Source organism: Meles meles, chromosome 10 (assembly GCF_922984935.1).
Source record: "Meles meles chromosome 10, mMelMel3.1 paternal haplotype, whole genome shotgun sequence".
Taxonomy (NCBI): domain Eukaryota; kingdom Metazoa; phylum Chordata; class Mammalia; order Carnivora; family Mustelidae; genus Meles; species Meles meles.
Window position 1 is genome coordinate 31,467,132 of NC_060075.1, and position 23,664 is coordinate 31,490,795.

Consider the following 23,664-nt stretch of genomic DNA (forward strand, 5'->3'; position numbering starts at 1 on the left):
CAAGAGGCAGTACCAAAGGCTAGGGACCTAATCAACACAGACATTGGTAATATGTCAGATCAAGAGTTCAGAATGATGATTCTGAATGTTCTAGCCGGGCTCGAAAAAGGCATGGAAGATATTAGAGAAACCTTCTCTGGAGATATAAAAGCCCTTTCTGGAGAAATTAAAGAGCTAAAATCTAACCAAGTTGAAATCAAAAAAGCTATTAATGTGGTGCAATCAAAAATGGAGGCTCTCACTGCTAGGATAAATGAGGCAGAAGAAAGAATTAGTGATATAGAAGACCAAATGACAGAGAATAAAGAAGCCGAGCAAAAGAGGGACAAACAGCTACTGGACCACGAGGGGTGAATTCGAGAGATAAGTGACACCATAAGACGAAACAACATTAGAATAATTGGGATTCTAGAAGAAGAAGAAAGACAGAGGGGAGCAGAAGGTCTATTGGAGAGAATTATTGGAGAGAATTTTCCTAATATGGCAAAGGGAACAAGCATCAAAATCCAGGAGGTGCAGAGATCCCCCTCAAAGTCAACAAGAATAGGTCCACACCCCGTCACCTAATAGTAAAATTTACAAGTCTTACTGACAAAGAGAAAATCCTGAAAGCAGCCCAGGAAAAGAAGTCTGTAACATACAATGGTAAAAATATTAGATTGGCAGCAGACTTATCCACAGAGACCTGGCAGGCCAGAAATAGCTGGCATGATATATTCAGAGCACTAAATGAGAAAAACATACAGCCAAGAATACTCTATTCAGCTAGGCTATCATTGAAAATAGAAGGAGAGATAAAAAGCTTCCAGGACAAACAAAAACTGAAAGAATTTGCAAACACCAAACCAGCTCTACAGGAAATATTGAAAGGGGTCCTCTAAGCAAAGAGAGAGCCTAAAAGTAGTAGATCAGAAAGGTACAGAGACAATATACAGTAACAGTCACCTTACAGGCAATATAATGGTGTTAAATTCATATCTCTCAATAGTTACCCTGAATGTTAATGGGCTAAATGCCCCAATCAAAAGACACAGGCTATCAGAATGGATAAAAAAAACAAAACCCATCAGTATGTTGCCTACAAGAAACTCATTTTAGACGCGAAGACACCTCCAGATTTAAAGTGAGGGGGTGGAAAACAATTTACCATGCTAATGGGCATCAGAAGAAAGCTGGGGTGGCAATCCTTATATCAGATCAATTAGATTTCAAGCCAAAGACTATAATAAGAGATGAGGAAGGACACTATATCATACTCAAAGGGTCTGTCCAACAAGAAGATCTAACAATTTTAAATATCTATGCCCCTAACGTGGGAGCAGCCAACTATATCAACCAATTAATAACAAAATCAAAGAAACACATCAATAATAATACAATAATAGAAGCGGACTTTAACACTCCCCTCACGGAAATGGACAGATCATCCAAGCAAAAGATCAACAAGGAAATAAAGGCCTTAAATGACACTCTGGACCAGATGGACATCACAGATCTATTCAGAACATTTCATCTCAAAGCAACAGAATACACATTCTTCTCTAGTGCACATGGAACCTTCTCCAGAATAGATCACATCCTGGGTCACAAATCAGGGCTCAACCGGTATCAAAAGATTAGGATCATTCCCTGCATATTTTCAGACCACAATGCTCTGAAGCTAGAACTCAATTACAAGAGGAAAGCTGGAAAGAACCCAAATACATGGAGACTAAAGAGCATCCTTCTAAAGAATGAATGGGTCAACCAGGAAATTAAAGAAGAATTTAAAAAATTAATGGAAACAAATGATAATGAAAACACAATGGTTCAATATCTGTGGGACACAGCAAAGGCAGTCCTGAGAGGAAAATATATAGCGGTATAAGCCTTTCTCAAGAAACAAGAAAGGTCTCAAGTACACAACCTAACCTTACACCTAAAGGAGCTGGAGAAAGAACAAGAAAGAAACCCTAAACTCAGCAGGAGAAGAGAAATCATAAAGATCAGAGCAGAAATCAATGAAATAGAAACCAAAAAAAAAAAAAAAAAAAAAAAAAAACAAAAGAAAAAAATCAATGAAACTAGGAGCTGGTTCTTTGAAAGAATCAATAAGATTGATAAACCCCTGGCCAGACTTATCAAAAAGAAAAGGAAAGGACCCAAATAAATAAAATCATGAATGAAAGAGGAGAGAACACAACTAACACCAAAGAAATACAGACAATTATAAGAACATACTATGAGCAACTCTACGCCAACCAATTTGACAATCTGGAAGAAATGGATGCATTCCTAGAGACATATAAACTACCACAACTGAACCAGGAAGAAATAGAAAACCTGAACAGGCCCATAACCAGTAAGGAGATTGAAACAGTCATCAAAAATCTCCAAACAAACAAAAGCCCAGGGTCAGACGGCTTCCCAGGGGAATTCTACCAAACACTGAAAGAAGAACTCATTCCTATTCTCCTGAAACTGTTCCAAAAAATAGAAATGGAAGGAAAACTTCCAAACTCATTTTATGAGGCCAGCATCACCTTGATCCCCAAACCAGACAAGGATCCCACCAAAAAAGAGAACTACAGACCAATATCCTTGATGAACACAGATGCAAAAATTCTCGCCAAAATACTAGCCAATAGGATTCAACAGTGCATTAAAAGGATTATTCACCACGATCAAGTGGGATTTATTCCAGGGCTACAGGGTTGGTTCAACATCCACAAATCAATGTGATACAACACATTAATAAAAGAAAGAACAAGAACCATATGATACTCTCAATAGATGCGGAAAAAGCATTTGACAAAGTACAGCATCCCTTCCTGATCAAAACTCGTCAAAGTGTAGGGATAGAGGGCACATACCTTAATATTATCAAAGCCATCTATGAAAAACCCACCGCAAATATCATTCTCAATGGAGAAAAACTGAAAGCTTTTCCGTTAGGGTCAGGAACACGGCAGGGATGTCCATTATCACCACTGATATTCAACACAGTACTAGAAATCCTAGCCTCAGCAATCACACAACAAAAAGAAATTAAAGGCATCCAAATCGGCAAAGAAGAAGTCAAACTATCACTCCTCGCAGATGATATGATACTATATGTGGAAAACCCAAAAGACTCCACTCCAAAACTGCTAGAACTTGTACAGGAATTCAGTAAAGTGTCAGGATATAAAATCAATGCACAGAAATCAGTTGCATTTCTGTACACCAACAACAAGACAGAAGAAAGAGAAATTGAGTCAATCCCATTTACAATTGCACCCAAAACTATAAGATACCTAGGAATAAACCTAACCAAAGAGGCTAAGAATCTATATGCAGAAAACTATAAAGTACTCATGAAAGAAAATGAGGAAGACACAAAGAAATGGAAAAATGTTCCATGCTCCTGGATTGGAAGAATAAATATTGTGAAAATGTCTATGCTACCTAAAGCAATCTACACATTTAATGCAATCCCTATCAAAATACCATCCATTTTAGTCAAAGAAATGGAACAAATGATCCTAAAATTTATATGGAACCAGAAAAGACCTCGAATATCCAAAGGAATATTGAAAAAGAAAGCCAAAGTTGGTGGCATCACAATTCTGGACTTCAAGCTCTATTACAAAGCTGTCATCATCAAGACAGCATGGTACTGGCACAAAAGCAGACACATAGATCAATGGAACAGAATAGAGAGCCCAGAAATAGACCCTCAACTCTATGGTCAACTAATCTTCGACAAAGCAGGAAAGAATGTCCTATGGAAAAAAGACAGCCTCTTCAATCAATGGTGCTGGGAAAATTGGACAGCCACATGCAGAAAAATGAAATTGGACCACTTCCTTACACAACACACGAAAATAGACTCAAAATGGATGAAGGACCTCAATGTGAGGAAGAAATCCATCAAAATCCTTGAGGAGAACACAAGCAGCAACTTCTTCGACCTCGGCCGCAGCAACATCTTCCTAGGAACATTGGCAAAGGCAAGGGAAGCAAGGGCAAAAATGAACTATTAGAACTTCCTCAAGATCAAAAGCTTTTGCACAGTAAAGGAAACAGTTAACAAAACCAAAAGACAACTGACAGAATGGGAGAAGATATTTGCAAATGACATATCAGATAAAGAGCTAGTATCCAAAATTTATAAGGAACTTAGCAAACTCAACAGCCAAAGAACAAACAATCCAATCAAGAAATGGGCAGAGGACATGAACAGACATTTCTGCAAAGAAGACATCCAGATGGCCAACAGACACATGAAAAAGTGCTCCACATCACTCGGCATCAGGGAAATACAAATCAAAACCACAATGAGATATCACCTCACACCAGTCAGAATGGCTAAAATTAACAAGTCAGGAAATGACAGATGCTGGCGAGGATGCGGACAAAGGGGAACCCTCTTACACTGTTGGTGGGAATGCAAGCTGGTGCAACCACTCTGAAAAACAGCATGGAGGTTCCTCAAAATGTTGAAAATAGAACTACCCTATGACCCAGCAATTGCACTACTGGGTATTTACCCTAAAGATACAAACATAGTGATCCGAAGGGACACGTGTACCCGAATGTTTATAGCTGCAATGTCTACAATAGCCAAATTATGGAAAGAACCTAGATGTCCATCAACAGATGAATGGATAAAGAAGATGGCGTATATATACACAATGGAATACTATACAGCCATCAAAAGAAATGAAATCTTGCCATTTGCAACGACCTGGATGGAACTAGAGGGTATCATGCTTAGTGAAATAAGTCAATCGGAAAAAGACAACTATCATATGATCTCCCTGATATGAGGACATGGAGATGAAACATGGGGGGTTAGGGGGATAGGAGAAGAATAAATGAAACAAGATGGGATTGGGAGGGAGACAAAGCATAAATGACTCTTAATCTCACCAAACAAACTGGGGGTTGCTGGGGGGAGGTGGGGTTGGGAGAGGGGGAGGGGGTTATGGACATTGGGGAGGGTATGTACTATCGTGAGTGCTGTGAAGTGTGTAAACCTGGCGATTCACAGACGTGTACCTCTGGGGATAAAAATACATTATATGTTTATAAAAAAAAAAAAAATTGGAAGGGGAGGGCAACCATAAGAGATTATGGACTATGGACTCTGAAAAACAACCTGAGGGTTTTGAAGGGGCGGGAGTGGGAGGTTGGGGGAACCAGGTGGTGGGTAATAGGGAGGGCACGTATTGCATGGAGCACTGGGTGTTGTGCAAAAACAATGAATACTATTACGCTGAAAAAAATAAATAAATTTAAGAAAAAAAAAACTCTGATTAAATAACCATGGAAAAATTAAAAAAAAACAGTATCAAACAATAAGTTCTAAAAAAAACAGATCATAGATTTTGTTGTGTGGCTTATTTATTTATAAGGAGATAGTAAGAAAACTATAGCTAAAATCATTAAAAGACTAGCCTCATTTCCAGCTTGAAACAGATTCAAACAGATTTCATTTCATGTAAATTCTTATCTCTCTCTTGCTTACGTACTCAACAATGTTTTTTTGAAAAAAATTATTAACTTTTTTCTTTAAAGTACACATTAACTTATATTGATCTTGTGGAAACACCTTGAATGTTCAAGTATATCTGGTGAGTAATATGGGACTTGCTTTTATGTTTTTAGTACTAAAAATGGTAGTAGTTCCAGAGTAGAAATTTGATACATAATAACTTAAGTACCTTCTGATATGCTCCAACAATTGAATGACTTTCTGGCATGTCTTTGATGACATCTTAAAAAAGTTGCACCCTATGCCAAAAAAACATAAAAACGTTTAACAAGACATTGATGCTTGTGTAATTCCAAACTTGTGAATTGTGAAATCACCCACTGGCTATGTCTGCAGAATGAGTATGTATTTAGAAAAAGTTAAAAGCTAGAAAACTTTGATTATTTGCCTATGGAAAACAATAAAAACTCCTGTGGCATTTGGAAATATGTGGTTAATGAGAAGCTTAATCAAGATTACAGAAGTGTAAAACTGCATAGTCATACTGTGCTAGCAAGCAATTCTATGCTCTACACTACCTGGAGAGGAAGTGTTTAAAGTCACCAATATAGGTCACCTGTAAAAACCAGTCTGTTAATCCAGATCTAAAACTCTGTAAAACACCATCAAATTTGTACAACTGAACATAGTTATCCATGAATATACATAAACATATGTGTATATATACATATGCGTATACATATATGGTCTGTGGGTACCTACATGCATCTGCATGAAGACATATATGTAGATTTATGAACACACACGTGTAATATGTGAATATACATGTACAGGCATGCACATATGAGTGTGTATATGTTTGTATGTGTCAAGCCAGGCAATTTACATGTAGATAAGAGAAACCACCAGATTGTGTATGGGGTGTAGAAATAAAATGGGAAAGGCTGGGTGGTGCTTTACTTTTTCTCCTTTGATAAATATGTGACCTCCCAAACACTGAGTCAGCAATCGATCATGCTAGACTAGTTTTTATGCTTTATTAGGAAGTCCTATTTAGGATTTGTACTCAGTCTTGGGATATAACACATACACCCATGCTGAAGTTGGCAAACTACAGGCCAAATTCATGCTATGGTCCATTTTGCTTGTTTTTATGTTTTCTTACATTTTTAAACAGATTTTGAAAAAAGACTCATATCTGGTTAATGTATTGTCTGTGTTTTGTTTTTTTTTTCTTAAACACTAAGATGGCAAATTTGAGTAGTTATTTTAAAGAACATATGGCCATGAAATCCAAAAATATTTACTACCTACCTCATCCTTAACACAAAAATTTTGTCAACAGTGCTTTAGATAAATCCTTACTCCTAACATATAGACTTTCTGTTTTCTCTAATGATTGCTGAGTATCTCAATGAGATCTCTCCACTTTGAATAGGTTGAAAGTCCAGAATTTCCAGCCCCGTGCAATCTCTAGCATATTTATTTTGCACTCAGCCCTGTAACAATTGTATATTTTTAAAAGATTTTATTTATTTATTTGACAGAGATCACAGGTAGATAGAGAGGCAGGCAGAGAGTGAGAGGGAAGCAGGCTCCTTGCTGAGCAAACAGCCAAGAGTCCAATGCGGGGCTTGATCCCAGAACCCTGGGATCATGACCTGAGCCAAAGGCAGAGGCTTTAATCCACTGAGCCATCCAGGAGCCCCAACAATTGCTGTATTTTAAGCCCCATATTATCTCACTATGTTTATACATAGCCTAGCTTTTAGCCAAAAATCTAAGAGACATCACACAGACTTTAGGCACCTCTCTTTGTGCAACTCTCTTTTCCAGGATAATCATCCACAAATTCCAACAATTCTACCTGCTCAGCCCAGCAATACAATCATTCCCCACTTGGCCTCTATACCCCTGCTCTGTAGTCAGAAAATGCTATAGGATAAAATCCCAGATTCATGTGTATTCCTTTCTCTCAAGACTCTAAAACCTGTCCTATCTATTGCACATTGTCTGGAAAATGTCATATTTTATATGTTGTCCAGTTTTATAGTTGCTTCCAATGAGAGGGTAAGCCTAACACAATTGCCCCATCGTGTCTGGAAATATAGCCAGTAATAGTAATTCAGTAATGATTTATGAAGTAAATGTGTAACAAACTTATCTTAAAGTTAATGTATTAGTGAGATTTGGGGTAAGTTGTAGAAAAATTGTGTGGCTAGCTACTATGTTTGAACTTGCTAGACAATCTGTCAATGAAGAAAGGGTCAATTTCTGAATACAGTCCCTACCACTGTAGAATTGATAAGCAAAAATCACTAAAGAGATAAGGGATATATAAATAAATATAACCAAAAAAATTACTTTGGTTTAATAACACCCAAATTTGTGCAGGTACTATCTTCATATATCTTCTAAAACTTATGACTTGATTACCATATAGGGAGTAAGCATGCATGAGTCATAAGTTAACTCAAGATGTTCAAATGACATCTCTAATAAGAATGTTTATATTAACAACCACTTTAAATATGATAAATGTCAACCCTAACCACTAATAAATACATGGGAAAAAAAGAAGGATGTTAATTTGCTGAAGAATTGATAACATAGAAAATTATAGCTAATGAAAACAGTTGCACAAATTAATTCTAGATTAAAGTGACAGAATAGTTTGTGTCTTTATTAGCAAGACCATATTTTCAACAACTGAGGAGACTCACTCTACATTTTGAGATTTCTATGTTTATCCAACACTATCCATACATATCAATTAAACACATTATATCTGTACTTATCTTACTAAATTAGCCTTGATACTGGACATTACAATCTTCAATATGTCAAAGTACAAACCATTAGCAATATTTATATTTTAAGAAACACTCAAGAGTCCTTTAAGCTCCCACAATTATTAAAGAGGTTCCAGACCATATAAGTACTCATCTGAATGTTTAAAGAATTTGCACACTTATTTCTGAACATAAATTTCACCAAGTTCACAAAGCCTGCTATAGATAATTAATATTACCTAACCAATTCTGGTAAGAGTTGAGGAAGGTATTTTCTTTCCCCTCTTTGGCTAAGGAACAGTAGAAATAAACTCGAGGCTAGAAGTCAATTATTAATTATGTTGGTAAAGAAGCTACATAGAGTATCATATCAAGAACTGCTTGGGGCGCCTGGGTGGCTCAGTGGGTTAAGCCGCTGCCTTCGGCTCAGGTCATGATCTCGGGGTCCTGGGATCGAGTCCCGCATCGGGCTCTCTGCTCAACAGGGAGCCTGCTTCCCTCTCTCTCTCTCTCTGCCTGCCTCTCTATCTACTTGTGATCTCTCTCTGTCAAATAAAAAAAAAAAAAAAAATCAAAAAAAAAAAAAAAAAAACTGCTTGCTCACCTGAACATAGTCTGCATTTTAGTGTTTATATTTTAGAGTTTTTTTTTTTTTTAAGATTTTATTCATTTATTCGGCAGAGAGAGATCACAAGTAGGCAGAGAGGCAGGCAGAGAGAGAGAGAGGGAAGCAGGCTCCCCGCTGAGCAGAGAGCCCGATGCGGGGCTCGATCCCACGACCCTGAGATCATGACCCGAGCCGAAGGCAGCAGCTTAACCCACTGAGCCACCCAGGCGCCCCTATATTTTAGAGTTTTACATTAATATTCACTTCCTCCTCTCTGATATCTTCTAACATAGGAGTAAGTCATACTTTTTTTTTCAGTTTTATTGAGAAACTATTGATATATATCATTAAGCTTAAAGCATACACTGTGGTGGTTTAAATTACATATACTCTGAAATGATTACTACAATAGGTTCAGCTTGCATCCATCTTCTCAATATAAAAGAGAAAAAGAGAAAACAAAAAAAAAAAAACAAGGAAGGAAAAAAATTTTCTCCTTGTGATGAGCACTCTTAGGATTTACTCTCTTAACCACTTTCCTATATACCACACAGCAGTGTTATCAGGTTGTACATTATATCCCTGGTGCTTATTTACTCTTATAACTGGACTTTGTATATTTTGACCATGTTCCTCCAGTTCCCCTTCCTCTAAGCCCCTCTATCTGAATCTGGTAACCACAACTCTGATCTCTTTTTCTAAAATGTTTCCCCCACACACACATGTGAGATCTCACGATAGTGCTCTTTTCCTGTCAGACTTATTTCACTTAGTACAGTGCCTTCAAGGTCCATCAATGATGTTGCAAATGGTAGGATTTCCTTGTGTTGTTCTTTTTTTCTTTTATGGTTTGATAGTATCCCAATGTGTGTGTGTGTGTGTGTGTGTGTGTGTGTGTGTATATGCACACACACACGTACATATATATACACACATATATATATTTCTCATATATATATGAAATAAATATATAAAATATATATATATGTGTGTGTGTGTATGTGTATATATATATACCACAAATTATTTATCCATGCATTCACTGATAGACTCTTGGGACATTTCCATATCTTGGATATTAAATAATGTTGAATAATGTTGGTATGAACATGAGGGTGGAGATATCTTTTCTAGTTAGTGTTTTTGTGTCCTCTGGATATATTCCAGAAATAAAACTGCTGGGTCCTATGGTGGCTTTATTTTTTGAGGATCTTCCACATTGTTTCCATAGCAGTTGTACCAATTCATAATCCCACCAACAGTGCACAAGGATTCCCTTTTCTCCATATTCATTCCAGCATTTATTATCTCTTGTCTTCTGGATGATGGACATTATAACATGTATGAGGTGATATTTCATTTTGGTTTTAATTTGCATTTCCTGAATGACTAGATGTGTTGAGCATCTTTTCATATGTCTGTTGGCCTTTTATATATATCTTCTTTGGAGAAAGTTCTATTCAGGTCCTTTGCTGATTTCTTTTTAGTTTTTAACTTTTTAATGTTTATTCTTTTGAGCTTGAGTTGTATGAGTCCTATATATATTTTGGATATTAACCCCTTATCAGATGTATGGTTTGCAATCTTTTTTCTCATTCAATAGCTTGTCTTTCCAGTTTCCAGTTGATGGCTTCTTTTGCTATGAAGAAGGACTATAGTTTGATATGGTCCCACTTTTGTTTTTCTTTTTCATTTTTTTCCCTCTCTTTTCTTTCCTTTTTTTTTTTTTTTTTTTTGTTTTTTGTTTTTCTTTTTGGTGCTTGTGTTTAAGTGTCATATACAAAAAATCATTACCAAGGCCCATGTCAAGAAACTTTATTCTTATACTTCCTTTAAGTCTTTAATATATTTTGAGTTGATTTTTCTGGATGATGTAAGATACAGGTCCAGTTTGCTTTATATGTGAATATCCAATTATCTCAGCACCATTTATTGAAAGAAATGTCTTCTCTGTTGAGTATTCTTGACTCCCTTGTCAAATATTAATTGACTGTAGGTACATGGGAGTATTTCTGCACTCTTGATACTGTTCCACTGGGCTATGCGTGTATTTTTATGTCAGTACCACACTGTTTTGATGATTATAGCTTTAGAGTACAGTTTGCTACCAGAAAATGTGATGCCTCCTGCTTTGTTCTTCTTCTTCAGGAATTCTTTGACTATTCAACATCTTTTTTCATTTTAGGATTTTAGGATTTTTAGGATTTTTTTCATTTTAGGATTCTTTCCCCCCATCTTACTTCTGTAAAAAATTCCATTGGAAGCTTTATAGGGATTGTACTGAATCCACATATGGTTTCTGGTAGTATTGACATGTTAACAATAAAAATTCTTCCAAATCATGAGCACGACCCACCTTTCCATTTATTTCTCTTCTTCAACTTTTTTCATCAATGTCTAGTTTTCAGTGTAGTGATCTTTCACCTCCTTAGTTAAATGTATTCCTAAGTATTTTGTTATTTTTGAAGCTATTGTAAATGGGACAGATTTCTTTCTTTTTTAGGAAATCAGTTGTTGATATATAAAAATAATACTGATTTTTGTATGTTAATTTTGTATGCTGCAACTTTATTGAAATAATTGATTAGATCTAATCATTTTTTGGTTGAGCATTTACAGTTTTCTATATATAAAATCATGTCATATGCAAACAGAGAAAGTTTTATTTCCTTTCTAATTTTAATACCTTTTATTTCTTTCTTTCTCTTCCCTGATTGCTCTAGTAGGACTTCTAGTACTACATTGAATAGCTGTGGTGAGACCAGACACTGTTGTCTTATTCCTAATGTTAGAGGAAGAGCTTTCAATCTTTCATCATAGAATATGATGTAAGCTGCGGGCTTGACATGTATGTCATTTTTATCATGATCGATACTGAATTTCATCATTTTTTTTTGTCTCTACTGAGATGACCATATGATTCTTTTCTTCCCTTCTGTTAATGTGATGTATCACATTAATTATTTGCATATGTGGAACCATCCTCACATCCCAAGGATAAACCCCTCTTGTGGGTTTCCTTGTGAATAATCATTTTAATGTGTTGCTGAATTTGGTTTCCTTGTATTTTATTGAGAATTTTCACATCTACATTCATCAAGGATATTGGCCTGTCGTTCTCTTTTCTAGTGTCCTTTTGGGGTTTTGGCATCAGAATAATACTGGCCTCACAAAATAAGTTTCAGTGTATTCCCTCTTCATCATTTTTTTTTTGGGAAAAGTTTGGGAAGTACTAGTGAAATTCTTTAAACATCTGGCAAAAGTGAAGCCATCCGGTCCTGGGTTTTTATTTGTTGAGAAATCTTAATCTATGCTGATGTAAAGTATCTTACTACTTGGGCATTACAAGTATGAATTTAGTCTGCCTAGATCCATGTACTGGTTGCTATAAGCCTCTCCCTCCTTCTCTAGTGGTCAGATCACTAGTGGTGAGAGATCTGAGAAGGGGCTCCTGAAAAGTGACCCATAATGCTAAGGGGAGCTGGCTGTTCCACCAGGGTTTCTTTTCTCACTGGATGAACCAGAAGCTCAGGGAACACCTCTCCATGTAGTGTGGTACTGGCATGGGGGAAGGGCAATTTGGTCAACACATAGCTGCTCTCTCTTACTCTTCTAATGCAATGAGTCTTGGTATCTGTAGTGCAGAGTGTTATTTCAGCCTCATCCTCATGTTCTAGGAGTCTCTCAGTGGTTTCTTGTTCTTGTTATTAGTTGTTCTTGTGATGGAAATTTAGGTCAAGAACAAACCTATGTCTTCATCTTCATGACATGACTCAGTCATAAAAATCTTAATTGTGTTTTATATCAACACACCAAGGAGGATCCTCCTATTTAGCTCTAAGTAATCTGGAAGTAATTCATGGTACTAATTACGGACAAATAAGACAAGGCAGGCCATGCATGAGCCAAGTATTTATTTACTGGCTTTCTACAAGCGCTAACTTGCAAAAAGGCCTGGCCAGGTTTGGTCTTCTGCAGTAGTTTACATTTATATTTATATTTATATTTATATTTATATTTATATTTATATTTATATTGGTATTTATACAAACACCCATACACACAAGCAAAAACAGCGAGTCAAACACTTAAGAATGACATATCTGGCTTTAGAGCCTCTCAGCCATGGACTATAAATATTTTCTATCAAGGTGAAAGTATATATTAAATAAATTCAAGTATATAATTAGAAGATTTTTTTTTAAATGTCTCCTTATCCTTCTTATCTAGTGAATCATAAAAATTTTTTGTTTGTGGTCAGTTATGGCATATAACAAATTAACCATCTCACTGAACAAATTCATAATTAGTTGAATAAGTATTTTCTATTGCTAGGCATTGACTCTTACTGAAATTTTCAAATGCAAATATAAATGCAGATTATATAGTTGATTATTACATTATGACTGATATAAGTAAAATTTATTTTGGTCTGTATTTTTAAAAAGCAGAAATTGGTTATGTTTTAATTATTTAGTAATACAAATTACATTCATGTCTGAGCTTAAAAGGGCACTTATGAGAAAAATACATTAAAACTCCTAGAGATTGTTTCTGACTAAAATTATATTGTAATAAAACTTTGCTGAAGCATACAATATAAATAGGATATTGAATATCTACTTGTATTGTTTTAGAAATAAATCTTTTGAATTCAATTGAAGAGTACTCTACTTATAGTGAAAAAGTATATACATATATGTATGGGTGTATAAAGTTTAAAATATTTTAAATAAATGTATAAATGCAATTTTATCAGGGCAAAAAGATTTTCAAGTGTGCAAAAAGATAGTTAAAGAGAAAAGATTTGGTAAATTTCGAAGTCAAATAAATCTACTGGAAAACACTTTTAAAAATAAAAGGTTGATTTTCAATAAGGTGCAGAATCTTATGAACTGGCAAGCCTACAGGGGATAGAAGTTAGGGTGTAGGTGGGCTGATCAATCTTGAATTCTCTTGAAAATAGTGACTGTGTGTGTATAGTTGATAAAAATTATGACTTTGCCAATGATGGAACTTCAGAGTGAAAATCCTGGCACTGCCAGGAGGCACCCCTTCATGCTCCTGATAATTTGATTTTGTCACTGGGCTCTTGAGAAAGCTACAGAGGTGAGAGGGCTAGACTTATAGCGTCACCCATTTTTCATGTTCCAAACAAGATTTCAGCACTGAGCTGACAGCCTGAAAATAGTATTATACCACAGATTTTAACATCAAAACAAAACCCCCAATATTTTCTCAAAAGTAACCCCAGAACAGTATATTACATACAAAAGTGGAAGTATAGAATATTATTCAGCTGATCAAGTGCTTAGCAAATTGAAGTGACAACTTTTTTTATTACAAAAACTATAATTTCCTACTCAAAATAAGATGAATGAATATAGCAACTAGAAAATCATATTTTTTTTGCTATGCACCTGCACCTAGTAATTACAGCTGTGATTTGCACAACTTTTTTCCTTTGTTCAGAAAATGTACATTTTATATTGCATCCCACCTGCATTCAACACAGAGTAAGTCTCTATAGTAATTATGTAACTGTATTTAAATGACAAAGCATGTGATTATAACTTTAAAAATAATATACAGTAACAGTTGAATCTGGGCTTGAATTTTAACAATACATAGAATAGAAATGGAAGACAAAAAATTTAGCTTGTAGAATACAGTTATTTCTGGAAGAGGGAAGAAAAATTCTTATAAAACAATGCACTTTCAGGGGCGCCTGGGTGGCTCAGTGGGTTAAAGCGTCTGCCTTCAGCTCAGGTCATGATCCCAGGGTCTTGGGATTGAGCCTCACATCGGGCTCTCTGCTCGGCAGGGAGCCTGCTTTCTCCTCTCTCTCTGCCTGCCTCTCTGCCTACTTGTGATCTCTGTCAAATAAACAAATAAAATCTTAAAAAAAAAAAAACTAAAAACAGTGCACTTTCATTGAGGCAATTAATGGCTGATGTTATGACAACTGAGCATGACAGTTTGCAACAGCCAACTTCTTGGATGTTCTGTCTAGTAAATTCAGTTATAAAATTTATATTTCACTTATGAAATAGTGAAGAAAAAAAGCAAAGAAAATTTTAAACAGAGTTGAAAGGGACTTGGAGAGGATAGGATGATTTCCCTTATTTCAACTATGAAGAAAACTATATCAAGAAAGGTCAAAGAACTTAACCAATTTTACCACTAATTGCCCATATTGTTTAGAGAATAAAAACTAAACTCCAACTTTCTGATTCTCAATTGAAAATACTATCCAATTAAAATCTTCAATAAATGGTGCTGGGAAAACTGGACAGCGATATGTAGAAGAATGAAACTCGACCATTCTCTTACACCGTACACAAAGATAAACTCAAAATGGATAAAAGACCTCAACGTGAGACAGGAATCCATCAGAATCCTAGAGGAGAACATAGACAGTAACCCTTCGATATCAGCCACAGCAACTTCTTTCAAGATATGTCTCCAAAGGCAAAGGAAACAAAACCAAAAATGAACTTTTGGGACTTCATCAAGATCAAAAGCTTCTGCACAGCAAAGGAAACAATCAACAAAACAAAAAGACAACCCACGGAATGGGAGAAGATATTTGCAAATGACAGTACAGACAAAAGGTTGATATCCAGGATCTATAAAGAACTCCTCAAACTCAACACACACAAAACAGATAATCGTATCAAAAAATGGGCAGAAGATATGAACAGACACTTCTCCAATGAAGATATACAAATGGCTATCAGACACATGAAAAAATGCTCATCATCACTAGCCATCAGGGAGATTCAAATTAAAACTACATTGAGATACCACCTGATACCAGTTAGAATGGCCAAAATTAGCAAGACAGGAAACAACATGTATTGGAGAGGATGTGGAGAAAGGGGAGCCCTCTTACACTGTTGGTGGGAATGCAAGTTAGTGCAGCCACTTTGGAGAACAGTGTGGAGATTCCTCAAGAAATTAAGAATAGAGCTTCCCTATGACCCTGCAATTGCACTGCTGGGTATTTACCCCAAAGATACAGATGTAACGAAAAGAAGAGCCATCTGTACCCCAATGTTTATTGCAGCAATGGCCACGGTCGCCAAACTGTGGAAAGAACCAAGATGCCCTTCAATGGATGAATGGATAAGGAAGATGTGGTACATATACACAATGGAATATTATGCCTCCATCAGAAAGGATGAATACCCAACTTTTGGATCAACATGGACAGGACTGGAAGAGATTATGCTGAGCGAAATAAGTCAAGCAGAGAGAGTCAAGTATCATATGGTCTCACTTATTTGTGGAGCATAACAAAGAGCACGGAGGACATGGGGACATGGAGAGGAGAGGGAGTTGAGGGAAATTGGAAGGGGAGATGAACTATGAGAGACTATGGACTCTGAAAAACAACCAGTTTTCAAAACCAGGGTTTTGAAGGGGTGGGGGGGGTGGGAGGTTGAGGAACCAGGTGGTGGGTAATAGGGAGGGCACGTACTGCATGGAGCACTGGGTGTGGTACAAAAACAATGAACACTGTTATGCTGAAAATAAACAAAAAAAATTAAATGAAGAAATGCCTATTGATTTAAATACTAATTTTTTGATATTAAATGTTAATTATAAATAAATTATAAATAGAGAGGTTTGTCCACCATGGCAAGACTATACGCAGACTTAAGACTTATTTCTGCCCAGGATAAATAATCTAGGAATCAGAAAAATGTAGTCCTCAAGTTTAGAACTCCCACAAAATTATACAAGGTTATGAATAGCTGAGGCTTTGTTGAAAACCTGCCTCAGTGTCCCAAGTACTCTATTCATGTCTTGGTAATATATGAAATCAGATGATTTTTGAGATTCCTTAAATCACTGACACCTTCAGAAATCTATGAGTATTTTAGTGTTCTTTATTATCTGTGAAATTATGTTCTTTTTATTATTCTTAGAAGTTCAAAAAGAATGACCTTTTTGAAGAGTAAAACCACACAACATTTAAAGTCCCCACCAATGTCAAATTACCTAGTTCTGTTAGAAGCTATTGCATCTATCAACATTATTCTGGAGTCTGCCTTCACACTTCTTTGGAGGCACTTATCATTTCATCCTGTATCACTATTATTTATTATCATGTCTTTCTCCTACTAGTTTTTAAACTCCTTGAGGGTAGAGTCTGTATTTTATTCATTTATATATAGCCCCAGTACCCCCATGGTGTCATGCACATAAGAGGTATACCTTGTCAAATGAATGAATGAATTGCTATTAAAAAGTTTGTGCATCAAAACACAAAGAATACAAAGATAAATCAATCTGTCATATATGCAATTCTAGGACAGTATTATCTTTTCCTGTAACACTTGAGTTATATATGATGGATCATGATATCAACTGTCCATCCTTTTGGGAACATCATTTCATGTCTCATTTATTTATTAAGCCCTAAATTTGTATAAGAATGAAATTAAACATAAATGCTAAAGTAGCCAAAAAATATGGCAATAGTCTGGTTCTATTAATATAGTTTGGATACACTATATAGATCCTTTTCATTCTAATTTAAGAAAAAGATAAATCTTACAGAAATTATATATAATTAACATTCATTTATATTGTGGAACTACAGAACAATGTTTTGGGGAGTAAGCTGGTATCTGAGTGACAATTTAGCAGAACCATAAACAATTCCTCCATTTGTATCTAGACATATATCATAAGGAAACAATTTGTATAAAATGTAGATGCTTTAGGGGCGCCTGGGTGGCTCAGTGGGTTAAAGCCTCTGCCTTCAGCTCAGGTCATGATCCCAGGGTCCTGGGATCGAGCCCCGCGTCGGGCTCTCTGCTTGGCAGGGAACCTGCTTCCTCCTCTCTCTCTCTCTCTCTGCCTGCCTCTCTCCCTACTTGTGATCTCTATCTGTCAAATAAATAAATAAAATCTTAAAAAAAATGTAGATGCTTTATTTTCAGTATTCTTTTATCATAGTAATAAAACTGAACACAACCTATGGACCCAGAAATTGAAAATGCTTTTAAAATTACAGCACACCTATAAAATGAGAGCCCAATATGTCCTGGAAAACTCAGCCCTAACAAATCGATACAGTTGGACACCTTAGTTATACGTAGACTTAAGAGAGACCATAGTAAACAAATCACCTGGTTAGGATTCACAACTGGTTTCACCTACTGCTGAGATGAAGGATCTTTGAAATAATTTTGCTAGTTATTTTTCAGGTTGTATAACTGTTATAGATATTCAGCACTACTCAAGTCCAGTGTTAGAGGGTTAATGCACTTAGGTGTGTATGCTTATTTTAATCCCCGTGAGTGGCCACTATAATGGTAGATTCTGCACACTTTTTTTTATAAATTTATTTTTTTCAGCGTAACAGTATTCATTGTTTTTGCACAACACCCAGTACTCCATGCAATACGTGCCCTCCCTATTACCCACCACCTGGTTCCCCCAACCTCCCACCCCTGCCCTTTCAAAACCCTCAGGTTGTTTTTCAGAGTCCATAGTCTCTTATGGTTCGCCTCCCCTTCCAATTTTTTTTTTTATAAACATATAATGTATTTTTATCCCTTTGGGGAGGGTATGTGCTATCGTGAGTGCTGTGAAGTGTGTAAACCTGGCGATTCACAGATTCTGCACACTTTTAAAGTCACTGCACTTCCAGAGCTTTCCAGGATTGTGCAACTGAAAATACATACTCTGAAATCATTTTGTCACACAGGACATAACACAGAGACTATGGTATTTTATTGTCCAGTTTAACAGTCCTACCCAGTTAATGAAAAAAGCCAGTAGTACTTAATGCTTCACTGTGCAATATTATGACGCAAGAAGTAAACTTTTTTTGCATCCACAATGTCTGATATTTTAACAGTGATTATGATATAACTACTTGTTGTACGTCCTTTAAGAAAGTCAAATATTAGGCTGTTTTCACCTAGTAGGAAATCAGTATACCTGAATCATCCTCATTTGGAGGTATTTCAAGTTCCACAGTAATACTCTATCAGTGAATCTGACAAACCCTATTATAATAGACATTTCAACTGTGGCCAAATATTTCTTTTTATTAATGATCATCTGATAGTGGTTTCCTGACAAACCCTATTATAATAGACACTTCAACTGTGGTCCAAATATTTCTTTCTATTAATGATCATCTGATAGTGGCTTCCATTAAAGAAATTATTTTTCTTATATGAGGTGTTACCCAACCATAAATAAGAAAAAAATTGGCAAGCCATGAAATGGGTTAAAATATCAGGCCAATCTCTCCAGATGATTATCTTGTATAATCACGAAGAAAATTTCATTGCCTATTAAAGAATAACCACTGACCATAGGCTTATCTGTTCCTATAATGAAGAAGGCTCAATAATCAATATCATCTTTGGATATTAGAGACAACACAGTCAATACCTGGATGTGGCTAATTCTCTATGATGCACCCAGGTTAGCAGACAAATTTGAGTAGAATTCTGCACCACAGGAAGCCTTGGGGTAAACCAGTAAGTGATAAATAAACTCTTCATTGGGGTCCCCATCTCCTTCATATGTTACAGAATTTAAATTATCAGTGACCAGAATCATAGTTGATTAATGTGTTTAGTAATGAGAATTTTGGGGTATGAGCTCTTGTTGGGTTTTTGGACCTGAAGTCTTCCAGATTCCACTGAAATAGATTTATATTTTAGTAGTAACTCTCAACATATCCATAGATTCTGAAGGAAAATGTTGTCTCATCAAAGGAGGAGTCAAAATTTTTAGGAATGGTGTTTCCATTTTGTAAAAAATTTCCCTTAAACACAGTCCTAGAAGCTGGGACAAACCCAAGAAAATCTTGAAAAGAACTGGTTTACTAATAAAGTGTGATGCTTGTCCTCATTAATTAATGGCTGCTGGAGGTGATGCCTATAAGCATTATAATGTGATAAGGAAGCAAAATTCACTAAAAGAACATACCACCAAATGGATTTTGTTCAAAACAGTCATACAGCCAGCGTTTATATGAGCAAATGACTTCTTACCAACTACACTGACCACTGAGCACAATGGTAGCTCCTCATGTGATTCTCTTCACCAGCGAGCATTCTACTCCCAAAATGATTAAATGATAAATTTGCATAGTCTTGTAGGTTGTTGCTAATTAACTTATGTAGTTAGAGCATTGGCAGATTCAAGGCAAAAAGCCTCAGTACCTGGTGTCCCAGCACTAATGTGGAATATTTCCTGTATTAAGAATTGGTCTTCCCAAAACTAAAGTTTACATATTTATCAAGCTATTCCTATAAAAATAAGAGAAAAATCAAATAATCCTAGGTACTTCCTACAGGGAATAAAAGAAAAGCTAAGATACTAAAGATACAGTAAATTTCATCTTAGAATCCAGTCTTAGATCATTTTAATTCTCTAACATTACAGCTGCCAACTAAGTATAACTTCAATAGCCTATCTCTGAAACACTCCACTGAGCCATCTAAATGTTCTCATTCAAATGCCTCTTTCATTATTAATGGACCCTGACTTTGCATTCATACTATGTACAGCACTGTTCAATAACTTTGTTTCTGGTGAACTCAAAGAAATAAAAATTTTCTTCTGTATGCTAAGTTTGAAATCTTGAAGATTGTTAAAACATGGCTTCAATATTCTCCAGCATTAGAAAGTGCATTTAATTATTAGGTTACTCTCTTGATTTAAGAATCCATTTTTTTTCTCTATAAATACAAAAGTTTTTCCCCATTTGTGGAAGTCTCTTGCAATCTACACTGGTCTAAGACTCTACTGCAAAGAAACTTGGTTTTGTGTCTCTGGTGTAAACAACAGCCAGATATTAATATTTAGTTCTCATTATTCCCACTTCACCAATGGCATTGTGACTTAGTAAAAAAAAAAAAAAAAAAAAGAGAGAAGAAGAAGAAGAAGAAGAAAAGAAAAGAAAGAAAAGAAAAAGAAAACATTTCTATCTGTGATTACAAAACTTCACTGTGTATCAAAATCTGTTTGGGAACTTGATAAAAATATTGAGTCTTTTCTTATATCCCAAAGATTTAAAATGATTGATACTAGACATCTGTATTTTCATCAAGATTGGCAGCTGATATGAAGCACATCAAGCCACATATATTTTAGGAATAATCCCGAATACTTTAGTAAGTCCATGATGTATGATATAGGATTTCAGCATTTTATAGAATCTTTATGGAAATTACCAATGCTATATGGTGTTTGAGTTTTCATAGGTTTTATTAATGATGGATATACAATTTAATCTTTAAAAATATCATCTTAAAAGGTAGATATAATATAGAAGCCACTGAATTCATTTTCTCATCTGAAAGTTTTTGTTTTGAAAATTCTCTAGGTAGATTTGATAAAAAACAAACTCTGGGTATCTTCTTTCAAAGTTACAGGATGCCCACAGCTTGGTAACTGAATCTGTTCTCCAAACAGCCATCCATTTATTAATAAATACTTTTGGAAAACTATGTTTTAACATGTGGTGGGGTTTTTTTGCTTTAAAAATACATAACTCTGCTGCCCTTAAATCTATATTCTCCATTTTATTAGCAAAAAGATATTGCATCCTATTCTTTACATGAATCAGCATGAGATAAACTATTTTAGGATAGAGAAAAAAATCAAGAATAAAATTCTGCCTTCAGAGATTAGAATCTATTAGTAGGAGAGAAAGTGTGTGTGTGGTGGTGGGGGAAACCTGTGTATTCTTTCATTAAGTTACAAATAAATCACCAGGGGATAATTAAAAAAAAAATAGAAGCCATTTCCAAGGGAGATAGATTAGGAAGAAACTTTAAAGAAGACAGTTTTATATTTAAGATATAATTTTAAAAACATAGAGGAAATGTGGTAAAGTTATGCAAGGAAAAAAGGAAGAACAATGTCATAACAATGCAGAATGCTACACTCTGCATCCCAAACATGATTGGTAATTCACATACTCATTCAGTATGTGAATTCCTAATTCACATACTCAGCTAACAAATCAAATCCATTTCACTACACAGTTCAAGTATTCATCATACTTATTCACTCTTATATCTCTCATCCTATAACAACTTAAATAATCATGAACTTACATTTCTTCTTTATAAAAGTCAGAGTTTTTTTTCTCAAACTATAATTGCATGCATTAGTACAAAGATATCTAAAAACATGGATATTTTTCCAGATTACCTTCCTTGTTTTCTCAGCTTACATCACACTTTGTTTATTCTCATACTCCATAGTGTGACAATTTAAAATTTTTCTTAGAATTTTTCTCTAACAATTCTAAAATCCAGGGACCAGTCTAATGGTCAATCTTACCATATCCTTCTGATGGGCAAGGAATACACTTGATTTTTGTTTGCATTGCAATGTGTTTTTCTAATACAATTTATTTCTTTTTAAACTTATGCCACATAAATTCAAAGACTATAGAGTTCAGAGCTTTGTAGTTCAAAGCTTTATAATTAGGAATGGTGATATTTTTCTCTGTATCATTTTATTATAAAAGCCTTTCAGTCTATTTAAAACAAGAGAAACAAAATTATTGAAATCACTTCATTTAGTTTTTATTTATATAAAGCCAAATGATAGTAATCATATAACTTATGTCTATATTTTACCTTTCACTATGCCCCTCCATAAACTTTTAATTTAATCTTGCCGTAATTTTAATTCTTCTACAAAGATCTTGTGTTAGAGACTATTGTTTTTACTCTTTGATTTTTATTGATAATAGAACCTGGACATATTTTCTGATTTTGGAAGAATGCTTTGGTTTCATGTAAGGCAAGTCCAAGCCAAGAAACAGGCTGTCTCATCAGTCAGTGAGAAATTAAAGTTTGCTAAAAACTTTTGGTAGTGATTTTATTTCCTCGAGTTATCTGAGGGAAAAATAGGAAGACATACCTCACAGTATTTTGGAAAGAATTAAATGTAAAAAAATAAACATAAATAAACAAAAAATCTGGCACATAGTAAGTGCTTAATGGGAACTAAATGTAAATTCTACATATTAAGGTAATGTAAGTTGATGGCCCGAGTTCTTAGACATTAAACCCAAGCCAGGAAATCTGTCCTCTAGATATTTTATGGGCTGAGAAGATGAAGTCTCAATTAAGACATTATCTATTTGATGTCTTTCACAAATAGCTAAAAAGACACTTAACATGTAAATACTTACCGTTTTATAGTTATTCCACCTATTTCTATCAATACCTTTTAAAATTTTTCTTGTCATTGGCTCCTAAAACAATGTTAATTTCAAAAGCATACAAATTCCTAACTCCTTCTCACATACCTAGGACCTTAGAGATAAAAGAAGCCAAAGAGAAAAACGTGATATTCTCATAAGCCTTTCACATTGTAGAAAATTAGAAAAGTATGATTAATAAATTAAAATAGAGCTAAAGAATATTTCCTTAGAGAAGACTGATAATGCAAATTGCTCCAAGAAAACTTGATATTTTACACAAGAAAGAATGTAAGAGTAAACAAATTATAGAACTTAAAATTAATTTAGACAAAATATAGTATATGTATATACACACACAAATGCACATATAAATGAAGACATGTCAATACGTGCTATGTGCAGATATACATATTTGTTTGTACACACATGCACACAATCATATGCCAATACATTTGCAAACCTAGACAAAATACAGTCTTCTGGAAAAATACAAAGTGTCAAATCTAGTGAAGTACACAAGAACAAGCATGGTAGTAACTCTAATCAGAGACCTCTTGCTGCCCCCACTTCACAGACCCCACACACAATTTTTATCCCTTTA